Here is a 19770-nt window from a genome sequence, read left to right as displayed (position 1 = left end):
TGTAGCGATGATTGGAGTAGGCCAGCAATACGTCCAACCATAGAAGGAGTCGACAGCATAAATGAAGCCCTTGTGTTCAATGGCATCAGAGAACCATGGAGGATGTATGATCCTGCGATGGACATGCAGATTTATCCACTTACCGCAGTGACCTGTCAGATAGGCGAGACCGCGGTTGAAGAACGCAATTAGCCTGAAGTCTTTATAATTCGTAGATCTTGTGGGAACTTGGCAGATTACAACCTTGAGCTGGCTTAAAAAGCTCCGGCCCGGGGGCTTTGAGTAAACGGTACAACCCCGAGGAGCACGCGGTGAGCGGCATGGTACTGAGATTGTCCACACGCGAAACAATGAGCTTGATTACCTCTGTGGGGAGCGAATTCCAGCCACTCTTTCAGCGGACGCTGCTTGGTTCTTCCATTGTTAGTGCTTGGGTTTTGGACGGGGGGGGGGGGGGGGGCCTTAGCGGGGATGGAAGATTGGACGAGGGGGGAGGCGCCTTAGCGGGGATGGAAGAGCGGACAAAGATGGAGAAGCGAATATGTGCCGCGGGAAGTGGACATGTTATGATGACTACAGCACACCGCTTGACTTACGAGACACATACCAACAGCGTAGGGTCATATCAAAGTCAGACAACTTGCTTGAGTGATCACAGTACTGGTACTCCCTACAGTACCTGCTACTATGCCCTAACTTGCTTGAGTAGAGTAGTAGTGGAGTAGTCTGCTCTACTACTAGCACCGGAGGAGTAGTATGTTCTAATCTAAAATAGATACAAACTTCAATGCTCGAGCGTGGAACAACTACGAACCACCATCGGTGCTAACTCCAATCCTGCAAGTCATGGATTTGTTTCTTTTTAACTTTCTGTACGAATATGTAGCCAGCCTAGAAGTCATGTACACTGTACTAACAGTGGAACACATAGAGTACTTAGAATACAAGATTAAGGATGCAATTAACTTTTTATAGAGGGAGAATCATACACGCAATTAACTCAAATGGATTAGACGTGACTCTATAAGAAAGTGCCATGTCATCTGTAGCCAACATGTATAACAATGGATACTCAAAAACTAATTCTTGAAGATCATTTCATGCAAAGCACAATAAGAGTTATCTCTTCACAAGTTTTGGATGCAGTTGAACACTTTTGTTTGCAAAAGATACTTTTTTATCTATTTCACCCGGATGTTTGTGAGCTCTAGTGATGAAATAATATCCGAACAAACCTATCGATACCCGTTACACATGAGATGACCCCCACATCATTTGTCAAAATAAACAACTCCCCGATCAATGCATTTCACTCTTCCGTGCAACGCACGGGCACCTTACTATAGATTAGTACGACCAAAAATTGAACTAACATTATATATAGTACGATAAATGATGATGCATGTCACCTAAAATTATAGGAGTATCATTGAAAACTATGTTCAAATATGAATCCAACAATATTGTTTTTGTTGACATGCATTAACATTTTATCAGTTAAATCTTCAGTCAAATTCAATGGGGGATAAACCACGACCGATGTAGTCGTACTAGTGTAGAGGGCGGCGCTGCACGGGAGTCTCACCCCGCTCGTGGCGCGACAGTAAAGCCGTCATATCACAAAACCCAACCACTCCCAGTAATAAGTGGCCTGGTAAAATAAACGGACAAGCAACCATCACATCCCTCCGTCTTTTTTTGCATTTCATCTCTCTGCATTTACTTTCTCCGGTTCATCTCGCACACTCGATCCCTAGCTACTACTCCTAGTATCCCTAGCTACTACTCCTAGGGCCAGTTCTTTTGGCGGCTTCCCCAGCTTTTCCCATAAGACTAGTCACAGTGGAGACTAACATTAAGGTGCCTCACTCATTTATTTGGGCTTCTAAGCTACTAGTACTAGTAGTACCTCCGTCCTAGTTTATTCCTCACCATTGTAATTTGTGCTAAATTTTGACCAAAGATTTAACTGATAAAATGTTAGTGCATGTCATTTATTTGGGCTTCTAAACTACTACTAGTAGTACCTCCGTCCTGGTTTATTCCTCACCATTGTAATTTGTGCTAAATTTTGACCAAAGATTTAATTGATAAAATGTTAGTGCATGTGACATGCACTAACATTTCATTAGTTAAATTTATGATCAAAATTTGACAAAGATTACAATGGGGACCAATAAACCAGGACGGAGGTAGTAGTTATGGGATTACTAATCTAGAAGCCTAAAAGAACTGGCCCTGGTACTCCTACTAGTAGTAGTACTCAAGTTGGAATTCCAATTGCACGACACAACTTGTTAGGCAAAAAATTCGATGCAGGGTGTAGGAAGCGGTTTGGGAATTTGCATGCCTTTCCGACCAGTGAGATACTCCGTACAAAGTACGACAGAGAAATAACCATAGAGAAGGAAGCTAAAAAAAACAATCAAACAAGCATTTTTGCATTTTTTTTGCATTGAATCGTTTCACAAGCTTGACTAGTGCTGTTTTTCTACTTTTACAAAAACCGCATCGTAATGTTAAAACATGCATTTGCACGTACATAAGTAATAGTAGTACTCCCTTCATCTAGGTGTATAAGTCTTCCCTCCTTCTTGGTCACGGTGCACAACCAAAGATGACTTATTGACCTGGACGGAGGGAGTAGCACAGTTTGCAAGCATATATAGAGAGAGACGTGTAGTGCAATAGTATATAGTAAAGTTTGTGCTATATGCACGTACTTGCAAAATGCGTATGAATACACAAGGTTTCCAAACTTTCCCTTTTACATACTTAATTAAGGACGCTAATAATTCCTGAACGTTCGAGATTTATCATTTGCGTCCCAAAAATAATGAGATCACCTTACGAAACAAAAATTATACTCCTACTAAAAGCCACGACGCTCGTAGGAGCGGTTGCGGCGCGCCACGAGTGCCCTGGTGCGCGGCCGTTTCCCAGCGCGCCGACACAACGCCTCTTCCTCAGCCTCGCAACTCGCGAGGTGCTGATTGGCAGCTTGCCGGCGGGCGAGCACGATCTCATCGGTGTGGTGATCCGGCGCCAACAGGTACTCCTCCTCGCTGGAAGCATGCACCCGGTCCATGTACCGCCAAGCATAGATGAGGCGCTTGGGCCCAACTGCATTCAGGGCGTCGGCACGGGCGTCCTCCACCACTCTCACGGCCCTCGCACAAGCCTTCTGCCAAAGAGCCAATTGCCTGACTCTCTCAAACGCGACATAGGCCTCCCAGGAAGCTTGTTCCGCGGTGCGCTTCTCTTCCTCGGCCTTCTTCTCCGCCTCTATTTTGGTGCGCTCTGCTGGAGGCAAAGCCTCCCACAAGGAGACATACATTTCTTTCCAAAGCTCCTCAAGGTTGGGGGGCTCGGCGGGCGGTGCGGCGTTCTCCTCGTGGCGGGGAGCCGACACGCGTGCTGGCGAGATTGGGAATGCCGACGCGTCCACCTCAATGCGTCGTGGCGAGGAGCAGAACACCGACGCGTCCTCCTTGACTAGTGGCGGTGAGGAACGGAATGGCGACGCGTCGCGTCCCGGCGAGGAGTGGAGCGCCGACGTGTCCTCCTCGACTAGTGGCGGCGAGGAACGGAACGGCGACGCGTGACCGTCCGCACGGTGCAACGAGGGGCGCCTAGGGCTTGGGAGGGGCGATGCCATGGTGGTCGACGTGAAAGGAAGGGGGAGGAGATACCGATGAATGTGAACGTGAGGGGGAGGAGATAGCAATGTCGTGGGAGGCGCAGTATTTATAGCGAGCAATGGCACACCTACGTAAGATATGGATTGAGCTGCACTAACTTAACTGCAGGTCCAGTTGCGTCACTGACATGTGGGCCAGACCCCTGTTGGGCCCATATGTCAGTGACCCAATGCACCTGCAGTTAAGTAACAGCTACGTGGGCATATTTGTTGGAGTAAATTACGGGGGAGGGAAGGGGTTGAAATATTGCTGGTCACAACGGATTGGTGCCCAACAAATGGGCTTCCTGCAGGTATGGGGAATGGTGCATAATAAGTCTCATCTTGCATGCCGGGCTACGTATAGTCTCAAGTCATTAAAAACATACACGCCCCACACATGTTCATATTTCAAGGTGCACTAAATTATTTCATGCGATGATTAAGGTTGGCCATAATGGTGGTATCTTAGCTGTTATCATGCACACGGGAATAGCAACCATGCTGATGTGGCAAAGAATTAAAGAAGAGAGGGGGGTTAGAGTAACTAGTGTTCATGCATGCATTGGTAAACACATTTTTTTGTGAAGAACTACAAAAACTATTCCACCGCCTCTATCTTGCTAAGAGTAGGTCAAAATTTTGAAATGAGCTCTTTAAACTAGAAGGGAGGTAGTAGTACTCTAATAGCTAACCTTGGCCCTGTTTGGATCCATGTGTTAGAGTTAATTTGGGTTAGTTTAAACTCAACTAACCCAAAAAAAATCTAACCCACCCAAGAGGTGCTTATTTGGGTTACTCCCTCCGTCTAGGTGTGTAAGTCATCTTACGTTGTGCACCGCGACCAAGGCGGAGAGGAAAACGAGAAAACTTAATGTCTTTTTGCTAATTAGTAGCATTGCATGCAATGAACTAACCACTGCATGTCATGTTTGGTAGTCTCAAGTCACTGAAAGCATGCACCGCCCACATCTCTTATTGGTTGATATGTCACAAAACAAGAAATGATATTGTAGATATTGATATTTTTAGTACTTATAAATTTGGTCAAACACTTTGCAAACGGTTGACGAAAGTAAAAAGGACCAGAGGGAGTATCATGCATGCGGAGTAGGCAAAAAAATTGCTCATTTATAGCCGGTCGAAGTCTCAAGGGGCGCGACTGCACGAGGGAGGCGAAGGTCGTGGGAGGCGCGACGGTTGACGGAATTAAGTGAAGTTACCCACGCGCCGGCATGGCGTGCGAACAGGCAGAAGCTATACCGTCAGGCCTATGATATGGGTCTAGTAGACATGACATCTAGTGGGTCCCGCATAGTTCTCGAGAACTCTTTGGGGGCTTGCAGCCGTTTATCCACCGGGCAAGCCAGCAACCCCACACCATTCGCACGCCCTACTCATCCCCGTCTTCTACTACGTATAGTACAGTACCTTACAACAGTTCACTGCCAGTCGTGCCATCCTTTCACATTACGGCAGTTCCACTAATCCTAACCCTCCTCCCAAATATGGCGTCCCAAATCTCCATGATCGGCGGTGAGTACAACATTGGAACCATCACCGGCGATGAGTTCGATGTCATCTACACCCGTGGATCCGCGACGGTGAAAGCATGCCTTGCTCTCTTCCTACGCATGTTCAACAATTTCAACATCTCCAAGTCGTTCACCTGTGGTCCTTCCAATTTTCATTACTGAAAACCAACATCTAAATCTAAACATAGTATTTTCCCTAGAACTACCAGGTTCAACATCTCGCAACATAAACCCATACAACCATACGCCAAGGAGGTACGTAGTAGGTAGTACTATGAATTCCATTTTCGCTCCATACCAATCGTTCTAAAAACTACTTAGTACTTATAACGCGCCATTGAAAATCGGAACTCTTAACCCGCTTAAAAAATGATACTATTTTAAACGTGGCTACTCGATCAGTGGCAACTGGCGAGCCACCGCCTCCAAGTCGTTCACCTGTGATCCCGACCATCAACTCCTACGGATCAAATTATCACGCGAGCTGACTATTCCTACAAAGGTGCGCCCCACCACGTACCCGGTACCCGCGAAAGCAACAATCGTGCACCTAGGGTTTTAGGGTTTATTTGTTAACGTTGCCTTTACGTAGCACTCATGTGTGCGAGACAGCGAGAGACCGGCTGCGTGCGTGCGCCTCTTCTCTTTGTATATGTACTCCACCGTTTGTCTGGTGTCCAAAAAATTATAATAACTACTAGCAATGTGCCAATGCATTGCCACACGATCTAAGTAGATTAATACATATTCACCAATTTGATAGAAAAAATTCTAGTTTTGAAATACGTATATCACTAAAAAATTGTTATGTTTCACTCAAAATATATTCCTTTGGCGGTTTTGATGATATAAGGGAGGAATGTTGTTGGTTTCAAGCTTCGAGAAGTGGTATATGTCTAATTTCTACTCTTACTAGCAAGATGCCCATGCGTTGCACGGAACATCAAGATCTTGTGGGAGAAAAGGATGAATGAGGGAAGGCCTTATCTGCAAATGTGGAGAGGAGTGCGGGTAAATTGCCATAGTTTCGTTCCTATCCGTCAGATATAAATCGGACGACCTATATTGCAGGATGCCAGGCCCACCATCATCACCAATTCTGTTTTTATCCCTACTAGCAAGATGCCCGTGCATTGCACGGAATACCAAGATGCATTTATTTTACAAAATATCTGTTCTGATTGATCCATGTAGGAGTAATCCCATATGTAAAAACTAACAATATCTCGAGAAAGAGGAGAAATGAGGTGAGTAGGAGTTGGGCATGGTGGCGATTGGTGGTCGGACTGAGCGTAGGCATGGGGATGGACGACGCCGGTAGCGGCCAGCCGGTCACCATGCCAGATTGTTCCAGTGGCTTCTTTTTTAATTACTCAACAATGAGGTTGTGAGAGATAAGGATGAACGAGGGAAGACCTTATTTGCAAATATGGAGAGAGGTGGGGTATCTTTTTGCAAAATTGTCATACTTTGCTATCTATCCGTCAGATATAGATCGAACGGTCTATATTGCAGGATGGCGGGCACACCATCATCACCAACTCGGGTTTTTATAAGAGTAGCGAACTCTTATAAAAAGCATAGTCGGTGATGATCGTGTGCCTGCCATCCTGCAATATAGGCCGTCCGATCTATATCTGACGGATAGGAAGGAAACTATGGCAATTTTGCAAAAAAGATACCCACACCCCTCTCCACACTTGCAAATAAGGCCTTCCCTTATTCATCCTTTTCTCCCACAAGATAAACTACTCATACAAATGCATCTTCATGTTCCGTGCAATGCATGGGCATCTTGCTAGTTGTTGCAAAAAGCCCATGTGTGAGAGAGAGAGAGGGAGAGAGGAGGAGGACGGAGTGCATGTGTGAAAAAGACACAAAGAGTGTGTGCAAGAGGTATCAGCTTAAAATGAGGCGACAGTGTGTGTGTGCACGATTGAGAGGGCGTGTCTCAAGAAGGGAAGAAAAATCTACATAGATACAAGGAGCGGGAGAGAGACATGTATGCGATAGTGGAAGCACGAGTGTGCGGGTGTATAAACCTATCTAGAGGCTAGTCGATAAATGTTTGTGAGAGAAATACGAGTCGGGGGTGCGAAAGCGAGAGTTTTGTGTGTGTGTGAGAGAGAGAGACAGCAGCCGGGAAGGGGAGTGGAAGCAGGAGTTGTGTGTGTGTGTGTGTGAGAGAGAGGGGGGAGTTTGTCTGATCGGTAAACAAATGAATCATGTCATTCTGGGATGGAGACGAAAAGGAGACCGCAACAAATGTTGTGTCTACAGGAGAGAGAGAGAGAGTAATTTTAGTGGTATGATTCATATCTAGAGACATATAGGGTGTGTGAGAGAATCCCATAGAGAGAAAGAGAAAGTGAAATACGAGTGGAGATTGTGTGTGTGGCAGTGAAAAGAAAGCTTAGGTACCTAGTGATACGAGAGAACGGTAGAGACGTGAGAGATAATGAAAACCATGTAATGTATAATGATAGGGAGAGTGTGACACTTCTCAAAGGAGACGTCGAGAGACCATGTTTGCGAGGATAGGTATATATAAAAAATGATGTATATAGAATTTTATTCCAATCGAAAATGGACCCCGCCCAAAAAAAATAGAATACAAACGAGATTCGAATTGAGTTGGCACGGTAAATGTGCACTCTGCAAAATTTGAACGAAGCGGGGAAAGTCGCAGTAACTGCCCGAAACCAAAATCTGCGAGATGGAAATTACTACTGCCTATCCCTGCCATGCCTCGATTTCTATAGGTTTTGATAGAGGTAGGTTTGTAATTTCACTCAAACGTGACATAACAGCCTCTCACCCGGATTCATACACGGTGGGCGCCAAACACAGTGTGTCCTCGACCGAAATCGACTCCCTCCCCGATTCATACACGGTGGGCGCCAAAAACAAACTCTCATCGGCAAATATTCGGTGTATGCGAGATTACCGTCCTATCCCCAACCGACTAATATTGCTGTGATGTAGGACATTTGAAACTAGGGCTAAGTTTGTAAATTTCCTCGCATTTGAGACAAGCCCGCCCTGAAGACATGGTTCCCCCTTCCTCTCCACCTACATTTCCCCATTCGTACTCCGTGGGCGCCAAAACACCCTCTCCACCCCAGCCTCCTCCGTCCACCACCCCATCCACCGTCCTCCTCCTCCACCATGCCGGAGCTGATACCCCGACGCCGCCGTCCATTACAAGAGATCGACCTCTCTCATCCACGGCTTCGGACCGGGATCCTTGCATCCCATCCTCTCGCTTCATCCCCGCCTGTAGCGACCCGACCTCAGACGGTCAAGTCTCTGTGCTTCAGTGTCATCCCTGGATCGGTAATGCTGACACACACAGTACTCGAAGGATTTATAATAGAGTAGCAATCACACACTTATTACAACGAATGTCTCAAGAGAGAGCTTATTACAATAATATGGCTTAAGGCCATCTAATGCGATAACAGCGGAAGGCTTGGAAGACAAAGTGAGTCCATCAACTCCAACGGCATAGCTGAGCTGAACGACAACGACCTAACGAACCTTACTCCTTGTCTGAAAAGTATGCAACATAATACGTTGCAGCCCGAAAACGGGTCAGCACATGGAATATGCTGGCAAAGTAACACAGTAGAGCAAGAACAGGAATAATACTATCACTATATGCATGTTTGGCTGGTGGAAAGCTCTATGGTTAAAGTTTTTGCGAAAAGCCAATTTTCCCTACAACAAAGGAATAGATTTTAATTTAACTATCATGGTAGTTGAACAAATATTGAGAAGGTTCCTCCAACTCAATCCCAATTAAAGTGGTCAACAACCCAACAATATTAATTAAGAGTGATGAGATACATGTGATAACCCAAGTACTAGATACTCAAGATTTGTCCATAACCGGGGACACGGCTAACCATGATTAAATTGTACACTCTGCAGAGGTTTGCGCACTTTTCCCCACAAGACTCGATCGCCTCCGTTGGATTTCTCGCACTGCATGATGTTTGAGAAACGGATGACCGAGACACACTCTTTCAGAAACATTAACTCTCTACTTCGGGCAGACCATACCAAACCTACATCCCACTACCTGCTAATCTGCCTCTTCAAGAGCTTCACGTAACTTACTCAACTATGCTAGAGCCCATAATAGCTTGTGACTGCACACGGAAGTTTCTAGCATGAATCATCTCAGTTCCCTTTGAGCCTGGGTGGCGGTCCATAGGAAGATCACACGGGTACTCCGAGATTTCCAAAAATACAGGCAACACTGGGTACTCCAGGTGCCTCAATCCACCCAGATGTTTGATTAAGTTGCCACCTTAAGTTGAACCATTAATTAAAAACTCACATCTGTCATGGATTTCACTCAAACCCAAACCACGTCTACGAGCATAGCATAGCATAGCAATTTAAGAAAACGTAGAAGTAACTCCCAGGGTTTGATAGTAACAGGCAATAGGTTCTACCTCAACAACTACTTCCCAACCCACATGTTAAGGACATCCTAATCATGCAATGTTTGAGGGGTGAAACTAATGCATAAAAACTGGGTATGAGAAGAGTATGATCAATGTGTTACTTGCCTTGCTGACGATCCACAAAACCTAGAGATTCGTAGTAGCACGCTTCGCACTCCGGGTGTTCTATCGCAAACAAACAATAACATACATAAGCAACAAGCAAAGATGCACAAGCAAAAACTCCAACAAAAGAGGTTGACTAGAAAGTTCAACTTAAGAACTCCGGTTAGCGAAAAGAATCAAATCAAACGGAGCAACGAAACTCAAACGGCGGAAGAAACAAGATCCATTTACTAATATGGTCCTAGGTCAAATTTTACAGTACCAAAATCTTGTTCAAGTTGATTAAACAGAAAGAGGGTCTCGAGACGAAGATCTAGGCGTTTGAATCGCCTGATTCCGACTAACGAGCGAAAAGAAAAACAGAAACTAAGATCGGATCAGAAATCGCGATTGAGAATAATCGCAGATAAATGCGATAAAGAAGATTAACGAACAGACTAACGAACGAGCGTTCGTTAACTGCAACTAATGGGCGAAAAACCGTTTGTTAAAACAAACGTATGGACGAACGACCGCTAACTAGAAGAACCGAGAAAAACCGGCGAACCAAAAAAACGGATCTAGCGTTTTAAAAAAAAACCGAACGGTTCAAAAAAAACTGGCGGCTCGGAACCGGTGTGGTACCTCCGGCGAGGGGCTCCGGCGAGGCGGGCTTGGGCAGCGGCGGCGACTCGCGGGCGGTGGGGCTCGGCGGCGGCGACGCTTGGCTGTGGCGGCGGCGAGGCAGGCGGCGGCGGCAAGCGGCGGCGGCGGCTGTGGCTTTGGGCGGCGGTGGCTGCGGTGGTGGTGGTGGTTTGGGGCGGCGGAGTGGCGGCGTATACAAAGGGGCGGGGCGGGGCGGCTTGGAGGAGGGGCCAAGGCGGCGGCGGTGGAGTCCGGCTCGGACTCCTCGTCCGAGTCGGTCGGCGGCGGCGCGCGTGACAGGGAAGGCGGCGGCGGCTGCGGGCCGGCCTCGCTCGGCTGGGCCTTAGGCCCAGTCGGGCGCGGGAACCCTTTTTTTTAAATAATTTCGCCGACCGAAATAAAATCCTAGAAAAATAAATAAAAATCTAAAAATGCCAAAACAAAATTTCACCATCTAAATAAAATATTTAGAACGAGATGAACATTTTCTTGGCCCTAAAATGCAATTTTGAAAAACGTGCAATTTTTCTAATGCAAACAAAATTGCAATAAAATCCAAATAAAACAAATATTTGATTTTAATATTTTTCCTCCAATATTTCAATTATCTTGGAGAAGTCATATTATCTCCTCTCATATATTTTAATACGAAATATTTTTCGGAGAGAAAAATAATTAAAATCAAAATCCTCGTTTCAATATTTGATAAAAATCAAATACGAAAACCGGGAAATCCCCAACTCTCTCCGAGGGTCCTTGAGTTGCTTAGGATTTCGAGGATCGCAGAGCGAAAATGCAATAAAAAGTATGATATGCATGGATGACCTATGTATAACATTCCAAATTGAAAATTTGGGATGTTACACCACCGTCGTCCACCTTGCCGGCGCCGCTCCTATGATCGTCTCGTCCGCCGCGCCCCGCCGCCACCGTCTACCCTCCTAGATCTGCTTCCACGCCGCCGACAGCCATCGCTACCGCAGCACCGTCAAATTCTCAGCAGATGCATACACGGCGCCACACCAGAGGCGGTACTCTTTCGTATCTGCTCAACTTATTTATCGCAGTAAGAAAATAGATTGCCACTGCTTTACTCTGATTTCTTGTCCATCACTTACTTGCTAGTTGAGAGCAAACATTGGTTGTGAAGTTGCCTTTGTCCGGTTTGCACCTTCAGATCCGCCATGGCACGCTCAAGACTATACTCCCAATGCTTATGGTTTTCGCCTTTTATATTCCACACTAGTTAAATCATAGTAGACTAAATTTCAAAATTGGCTCAGTCGATTTTTCAGAGCTTGCCGGAGTTCGCCAGTGCGAACGAAGGGGCTCGGGTGGGGACTTTGGTTATTGGGGGGGTGGTGGGGCCTCGCCGAACGAAGAAAATTCGACGCGGGTGGGGGGTGGGGGGAGGGTGTGGCGGAGGAACACAAACGGTGGGGCCGATGGTCCGGCCAGCGGCCCGTGCGGTGTTCTGTATGGGAAGAATCAGAGACGAGGAAGAAGAAGGGTTAGGAGACGTAGGATCTTCATCCAACCGCCTGAAATGGCCGACTGACCCAAATGCAGACATGCCTATATATTCAGTACCACCATCGTACCTGCTTAGTACTGCTCCTAAATCCATCAAGCTAAACAACGTGCCACTCATAATTCCAAACTTGTTGCTCAAGTACGAATCTGATATGATGCTGATATTACTAAAACAGATAACATTTAATTGGTGAGCTAATGTTCCTACTTTACTTTCGAAAAAGCATGTGCACCACATATAGAGAGACAACAGGGAGTGGCTTTCTTAATGCGCTTTGGTTCATCATGTGTGGGCATTGCACAACGAACATTTTATAATCCAAAATCTGCTTGCTCTTCTTTAGCATGTTCCTCTTCCGTTCTTCTTTAATAAGTACTCTCTCCATTCATAAATACAAGTCTTTGTATAGATTCCACCATGGACTACATATGGAGCAAAATGAGTGAATCTACACTCTAAAATGTATCTGGATACATCTGTATGTGATCCATAGTGGAAATCTCTACCAAGACTTATATTTTGGAATGCAAGGAGTATTATAGTAGTACAATATGTTCCTTGTAGTGAAGATGAGCAGGGACATTTGCAATGTAGAGGTTTATACGGTTGGTTGGTATGGACACTTTGGACTCTTCGGGCCTCTTTGATTCATAGGATTTTGTAAACATGGGAATAGGATTTGTAGTGGCCTGCCCACTTGAATCCTATAAGAATAACAAGGAAATGCAGGGAGCTGTGTCGCTTTTGAGAGTTACACTGATATTAACAGTACCACACCTTCAGTTGAAGAGAGCTGGTATCCGAAGCCTTTCTAGCCGTACCGGCAATACTAGCACATATATTCCAGCAAGTTCCACTTTGCTGATTTTACTCTGATGCTTACGGTTTTCCCGTTATATCTACACTATGATCTGTGTAGCTGCTTTGTGTCGCACTAGCAGCAGTCCACTCTTGAAGCTAAACACTGCAATGACTTAAAAACTTGGCACCAAGGCATTGAGTGCCATTCTGGATGCAATGAAACTCATACGCTCCCCACCTGTTGACTCTTGTTCATAATATGATCCTAATGACTGTTGTTCAAAATTGCCACATATAGAGAGATAGCATGGAATTGCATTTCTTTGGGCGTTGTGATTCATCATGAGTGGGCAACCAACATTGTATGCAATTAAGCGGAACTTCAAGAATATGCTTCCTCTTCTGTTCTTTAACATGTTCCTATTTTGTTATTCTGTATTTAGTACGTACAATATGTTCCTTGTCAGGAAGGGGAGCAACGACATCTGCAGTTAACAGCTGATAGAGATGGCATGTACTTGATCGATAGGCTTTCAATTACTAGCGGTAATACAACACCGTATTTTCAAGCCAGTTCCACTTTCCCGATTTATATATCATGGTTATGGTGTACCCCTTTTATGTACACTATGACCTGCCTAGTTGCTGTGTGCTCTTGTTATGATGGTTTGGTGATAAACTCTCTATACAGTATATTTTGAACCTATCATCTGCCAACTATCCTACTTCTGGAGCCTATTTTTTGTGTACTTGTGCCAGATTATATAAATGCACACTCCATATTATAGCACACATGAGCTCTCTCATCAGAATCCAGTGATAGCACACAAGTGTTTACAGGGGCGCCCCCATATTAGAATATCCTCTGCATTACAAAGATAATCTCACAACTATTTATGTTTTCATGGTTCTCAGATATTATACATAATTATAGTGAATATCTGAATCCGCGCATCAGAAGAATATTGTGGAACACTGCAATGACTTAAAAAATTGGCACCAAGGCATTGAGTGCCATTCTGGATGCAATGAAACTCATACGCTCCCCACCTGTTGACTCTTGTTCAGAATATGATCCTAATGACAGTTGTTCAAAATTGCCACATATAGAGAGACATCATGGAATTGCATTTCTTTGGGCGCTGTGATTCATCATGAGTCGGCAACCAACATTGTATGCAATTAAGCGGAACCTCAAGAATATGCTACCTCTTCTGTTCTTTAACATGTTCCTCTTTTGTTATTCTGTATTTAGTACATACAATATGTTCCTTGTCAGGAAGGGGAGCAGTGACATCTGCAGTCAACAGCTGATAGAGCTGGCATGTACTTGATCGATAGGCTTTCAATTACTAGCGGCAATACAACACCGTATTTTCAAGCTAGTTCCACTTTCCCGATTTATATATCATGGTTATGGTGTACCCCTTTTATGTACACTATGATCTGCCTAGTTGCTGTGTGCTCTTGTTATCATGGTTTGGCAATAAACTGTCTATACAGTATATTTTGAACCTATCATCTGCCAACTGTCCTTACTTCTGGAGCCTATTTTTTGTGTACTTGTGCCAGATTATATAAATGCACACTCCATATTATAGCACACATGAGCTCTCTCATCAGAATCCAGTGATAGCACACAAGTGTTTACAGGGGCGCCCCTATATTAGAATATCCTCTGCATTACAAAGATAATCTCACAACTATTTATGTTTTCATGGTTCTCAGATATTATACATAATTATAGTGAATATCTGAATCCGCGCATCAGAAGAATATTGTGGAACACTGCGATGACTTACAAAATTGGCACCAAGGCATTGAGTGCCATTCTGGATGCAATGAAACTCATATGCTCCCCACCTGTAGATTCTTGTTCAGAATATGATCCTAATGACTATTCTAACCTCGAGGAGTCAAAGGCAGATGGCCTGCCATGTTCACCCATCAAGGTGCCTGCTCTAATTTGGCAAGGTTTTATTGATTGCGCGTATCTTGCATATGTTGTCTTGCATTTCTTCTACTTTGTTGCACTGCCATCTACTTAGTTTACTCATCATATATGTCGAGATGCCATGCCCATCCATTATCAATACATATTCCATATGTCATCATACCATGTTTTTCCACTCAAATGATGTTCTTGTGCATCAGACATAAAAAGGAAGAGGGTGATTGCCGAACCTGAAGGAGCACCAGCAAAGTCCTTGGAAAACGTGGTTGTGCCGGAGAAATCAGACAACACCCCACTTATATTGGTTGTACAACCAGTGACACAAAATGTAGGACCGACTCCAGCAGACTGTACCCATACTTCACTGGCCACACCACTAGCCCCACCACACAGGACCTGCACTCCAGCAAAAGGTATGCCAATTTCAGTTGCCATAGCACCAGCCGTACCATAGAAAAATCCCACTCTAGCAAAAAGTACAGCAAGTCCACCGGCCAAAGACCTATCCCAACTGCAGAGACGGCCAATTCCTGCAGAGTGGAACCCCATTCCAGTTATTCCCAGTTGAAAAGACAATGCTTTCAATGTTGTTAGGGACTACGTGCATATATTCCCATCATTGGAAGATTATAGTGAAGACAAACACCATTTTCACATTTTCCTGTCCCAGTTACGTGTAAGTGCTATTATTCATGGTGATTATTTTCCTGTTTTCTGCTGATTGAACACATCAATGATTTACATTACATTGTTGTAAGTAGGCGAGGGTCAATTTGGATAGTCATGATGAGCAAAGCTTGCTTGCGCTTTTCAAGGAAGCATTGCAGTAGTATTGGTGTTACCTGAGGAAATCACACTTTGATGGAAAGTCTGTAAACGAATTTCTGGTGAAGTCTCCTGTGCAAAATTTAGAAGATATTGAATGGAAAAACCTTGTTATGCACTGGTCTCGTTCCGAGGATGAGGTACTGTCTATGATATCGCATGAAAATTTGAACTTCTACTTTTCCGCATGTGCCTTACGGATCTTTTTTGCAAGAAATCTGCTCAAAAAAGAATTCCGGTTTGAAAAGAACGACAAGATATCACGAATATGCTGCCCGCTGCTTTGCTCTTGTTAGTACCTGTTGTCCTGTATCACTGTACTTGCATACATACCTGGTTCATTATGTGACAGTAGTATGCATGATAGCTTGCTTATCAATTGTTCGCTCCAAATTATCTGATATGTATGAATGGTTACATTAGTGTAGAATATATATCCAATACCAATGAAAGTTTTTAGCTCTGCATTGTTCTTGTAAGTACCTCCTGTCCTTTATCAGTGTACTTATATTGACAGGTAGTTGTTCATGTACCATCACTCTGCAACTTATTTTCCTTTGCACTCCATTTTCTACACATAAGATCTATATTTACTCTTACCATAAGGTTGGATAACACCGATGGTACTAAAGAAGTTTAGCTCTGCATTGCTCTTGGTTGTACCTTTTACCTGTATCGCTGTACTTACATTTATAGCTACTTGCTTATGTAACATCACTTTTCATCTTATCTTAAATATTCTCCATTTTTTCTTATATTGTCACATCTATATTTACTCTTAGAAAAATGTAGAATAAAGGCAATGCTTATGAAGAAGATTCTGTGGTAAACTTCTTGAATTGCCCCCCCCCATCAGCATGGACAAGGGCTATATAGAGCCTGCCTTCACCAATAATGTAAGTTTGTCCTTCTCAAGCCTTCAAACTTTGTTGTGTATATTTGGCTGCAATAGCTATTTATTTTTGGTGTTTGCATCAAATTGCATGTTTAAAGTTTATTATGTACTCCAGTTCATAAACAAAAGTTTGTCCTTCTCAATTTAAATTTTCAGTTGTACAACCAAGTTCCTTCTTCATACCATGTAAATTAAACTATATAGAGCAAGTGACCTTATTTTGCCAATCTGAAATGGGATAAATTGACAACACACTAACCATTGATACTTATGAGTTCTTGATCTGTAATCCAATGGTGTCGTGAAGCTGCCAACTCCTTCACAATGTCATTTCCTGCCATGTCTTGACCTGAACAATACCATATTGTGTTAATGCTATTTTAAACTGTGTCACTTTATTCGTTAGTAAGAAATGTGATGAATTGCCAGCACTGATACTTATATGTGCAAAACCTGTCATCTGTCTGCTTGTTTATCTTTCAGAGTGAGGAGGATATAAGTGTCAAACAAGTGCAGTCTCACCAGCTTGCTCAGCTGCTTGCGCTGCAGCTCCTGAGAGGGCTAACCTTTCTTGAACTCTATTGAAGTGCTGTCGGTTTTGTATATTATTTTGTCAGCATGTTTAGTTGCACTGGTGGCGATCTTTGATGCCCAGTGTATGTAATCTGCTGTCTGCTTGTGCTTTATTATCATAGTGGCAAACTTTGATGCCCAGTGGATGTAATATGCCGTAATTTCTTTATTGTATAGTCTAGTTTTTTTTCTTATTCACGATGCTGCAGTTATTTTACTGTATATATATCCTGCCTTCGCAGTAAATCGGCCAAACGGCCGTCATGCAAATCACCAGTATGATCCGCATCATGGGCCCCGTCATCTTGGTCCATTAACATGCCTAAATGTAAACTGGCCCACTAGTAGATTCAGGCCTTTAATAGGCCGAGTAAACCGCCGGCCCTATTTTCCCAAGAAAAGTCAATGGGCCTTTAGGAGGCTGAAAAGTAGGTTGGTCCTGAAACGTGCCGAACAGCTCATGGGCCGGTAGCAGGCCGAAATAGACCCCGACCCATGAATGTGCCAATCAAATCATGGGCTTATAACATGCCAAAATTGTCTCGGTTCTTATTTGGCCCAATCAGATTATCGGTTGCGAGCAGGCCGGATGCAAATCGGGCTGTATTTAGGCCCAACTATATGACGGGCTTTTAACAAGCTGAAATTAATATTAGGCCGAAATGTTAAACGGGCCCTTAACAGGCCAAAACTAATATCAGGCCGAATTACTAAATGGTCCTTTAGCAAGTGGGCCCAAAAGCATAGCGTCCAGTTGACGGGCCGAATCTGATATGGGCCATAATTTATCCCAAAGCCTCTTAAAGGGCCGGACCTGATCTGGGCCGTAATTTGGCCCAGAACGTGGTAGGCTTTTAACGGGCCGGATCTCATATGGGCCATTATTAGGCCCGAAACGTGGCAGCCAGTTAATGGGCCGACCTACTAGGGTCCTCAAAATCTTGTGAGCCTACAGCTTGGCCGGCCCATTAATGTTGGCAAAATCTTGTGGGCCTTTAGCTGGGCCGGCCCATTATGGTCCACAAAAATCTTGTGGGCCTTCACCTGGGCCGGCCCATTATGGCCCACAAAAATCTTGTGGGTCTTTAACTGGGCCGACCCATTATGGCCCGCAAAATCTTGTGGGCCTTTAGCTGGGCCGGCCCATTATGGTCCGCAAAATCTTATGGGCCTTTAGTTGGGACGGCCCATTTAAACTTTATGGGCCGGTCCACGTGTTAACATATCATAGGCGCATCTCACCCATTGGATGAGTGACACCTGTGCCAACACGGAGCTGACACGTGTTTCCTCCGGCCAATGATGATTTTAGACGTGGAAAATCCCCATTGGTCCGGGCTGTTAACGGGTTATCGGATCCAAAACCAGACCCAATAGCTTAACGATGTTCCGTTACGGTGGATGCCACGTGTTGGTCACCCTTAACGAAAGCACTTCTGTGACGCGCGATTTATCGTCATGGAAGTGGACACTTCCGTGATGATAATTTTGGTAATGTCATGGAACACTTCTACGACAACACAGGTATGACTATCTTGATTCTGTCATAAATTTTTCATGGATGTACATGCCTGACAGAAAACGTGACCTACTGTGACAAACATGTATCATCACGGAAGTGTATTTTTTTGTAGTGAAATGATGTAAAATACAACTACCTATGTTCCTAAGTACAAGTATTTTTTAGAGATTTCAATATGAACTACATACGAATGTATATAGAATTATAGATATAGATTATATTAGAATCTAGATTCACTCATTTTGCTCCTTATGTAGTCTATATTGGAATCTCTAAAAATACTTATATTTAGGAATGGATGGTGTATAAGACATGGGATGCATCTAACCTCGGCGACAAACAACAGCATCGCCCATTGTAGCCCTGTGTAAGTACATGGAAAGCCAATGTCAACTACAACAGGGTTAACATCGACCAAAAATAGCAAATGTTAATAAAACGGCAGCATCTGTAGTGATATCTTCATTGCGAAAGAGTAGCACGGTAGCAAAGGGACAGATTAAAAAATGGATACAACTGTTAATTGCAACAGGCTTAACAACATCCTAATTCATGTTTTGTAAGTTTGTAGCCATTGAAATACAACTGTTTAAAAATGGATTTAACTGCTAATTGCAATAGGCTTAATGGCCATTGAAACCGGTATTGATAAAAATGCAATTGGCAGAGTTAAACATCACAAGGCAGGTGGTGCCAGAGCAGAGAATGGCCTAGTTGTCTATAAAAAGGTAGGGAAAGTAGCTAAAACGTGTTAGGCATGTTTACTACAACATGCTTAATACATCGACCGTACAGAACATAGCCATTAATTGCAACTGGTATGGTAAGATGGAACTGATGAGTACATACTTGGTAAGTCCTGAGAGGTAGTTGCTGGAGCACTTCATCTTGGCCAGAGCCCGCCCAAAGTCAATGGCGGCGGAGGCGAGCTATTCCTCCGGGTCGAAGCATGGATTAGTGCCACTGACATGTGTACCTACAGGCAACCAGTAAATGGTAGAAATTAAACTGCAATTGCACAAATGATGTGAAATACTATAAGAGATGGGATGCAACTAACCTCGACGGCAAACAATAGCATCGGCCGTTATGACCTTGCATAAGTACATGGACAGGCATGTTAAGTACAACAGGGTTAGCATCCACCGAAAATAGCAAATGGGCAGCATCTCTAGTATATCTTCATTGCGGAGAGTAGCATGGTAGCAAAGGGACAGATTAAAAAATGGATACAACTGTTAATTGCAA

Source organism: Triticum urartu, chromosome 3, assembly GCF_003073215.2.
Source record: "Triticum urartu cultivar G1812 chromosome 3, Tu2.1, whole genome shotgun sequence".
NCBI lineage: Eukaryota > Viridiplantae > Streptophyta > Magnoliopsida > Poales > Poaceae > Triticum > Triticum urartu.
Note: the sequence above shows the minus strand (reverse complement) of the source record.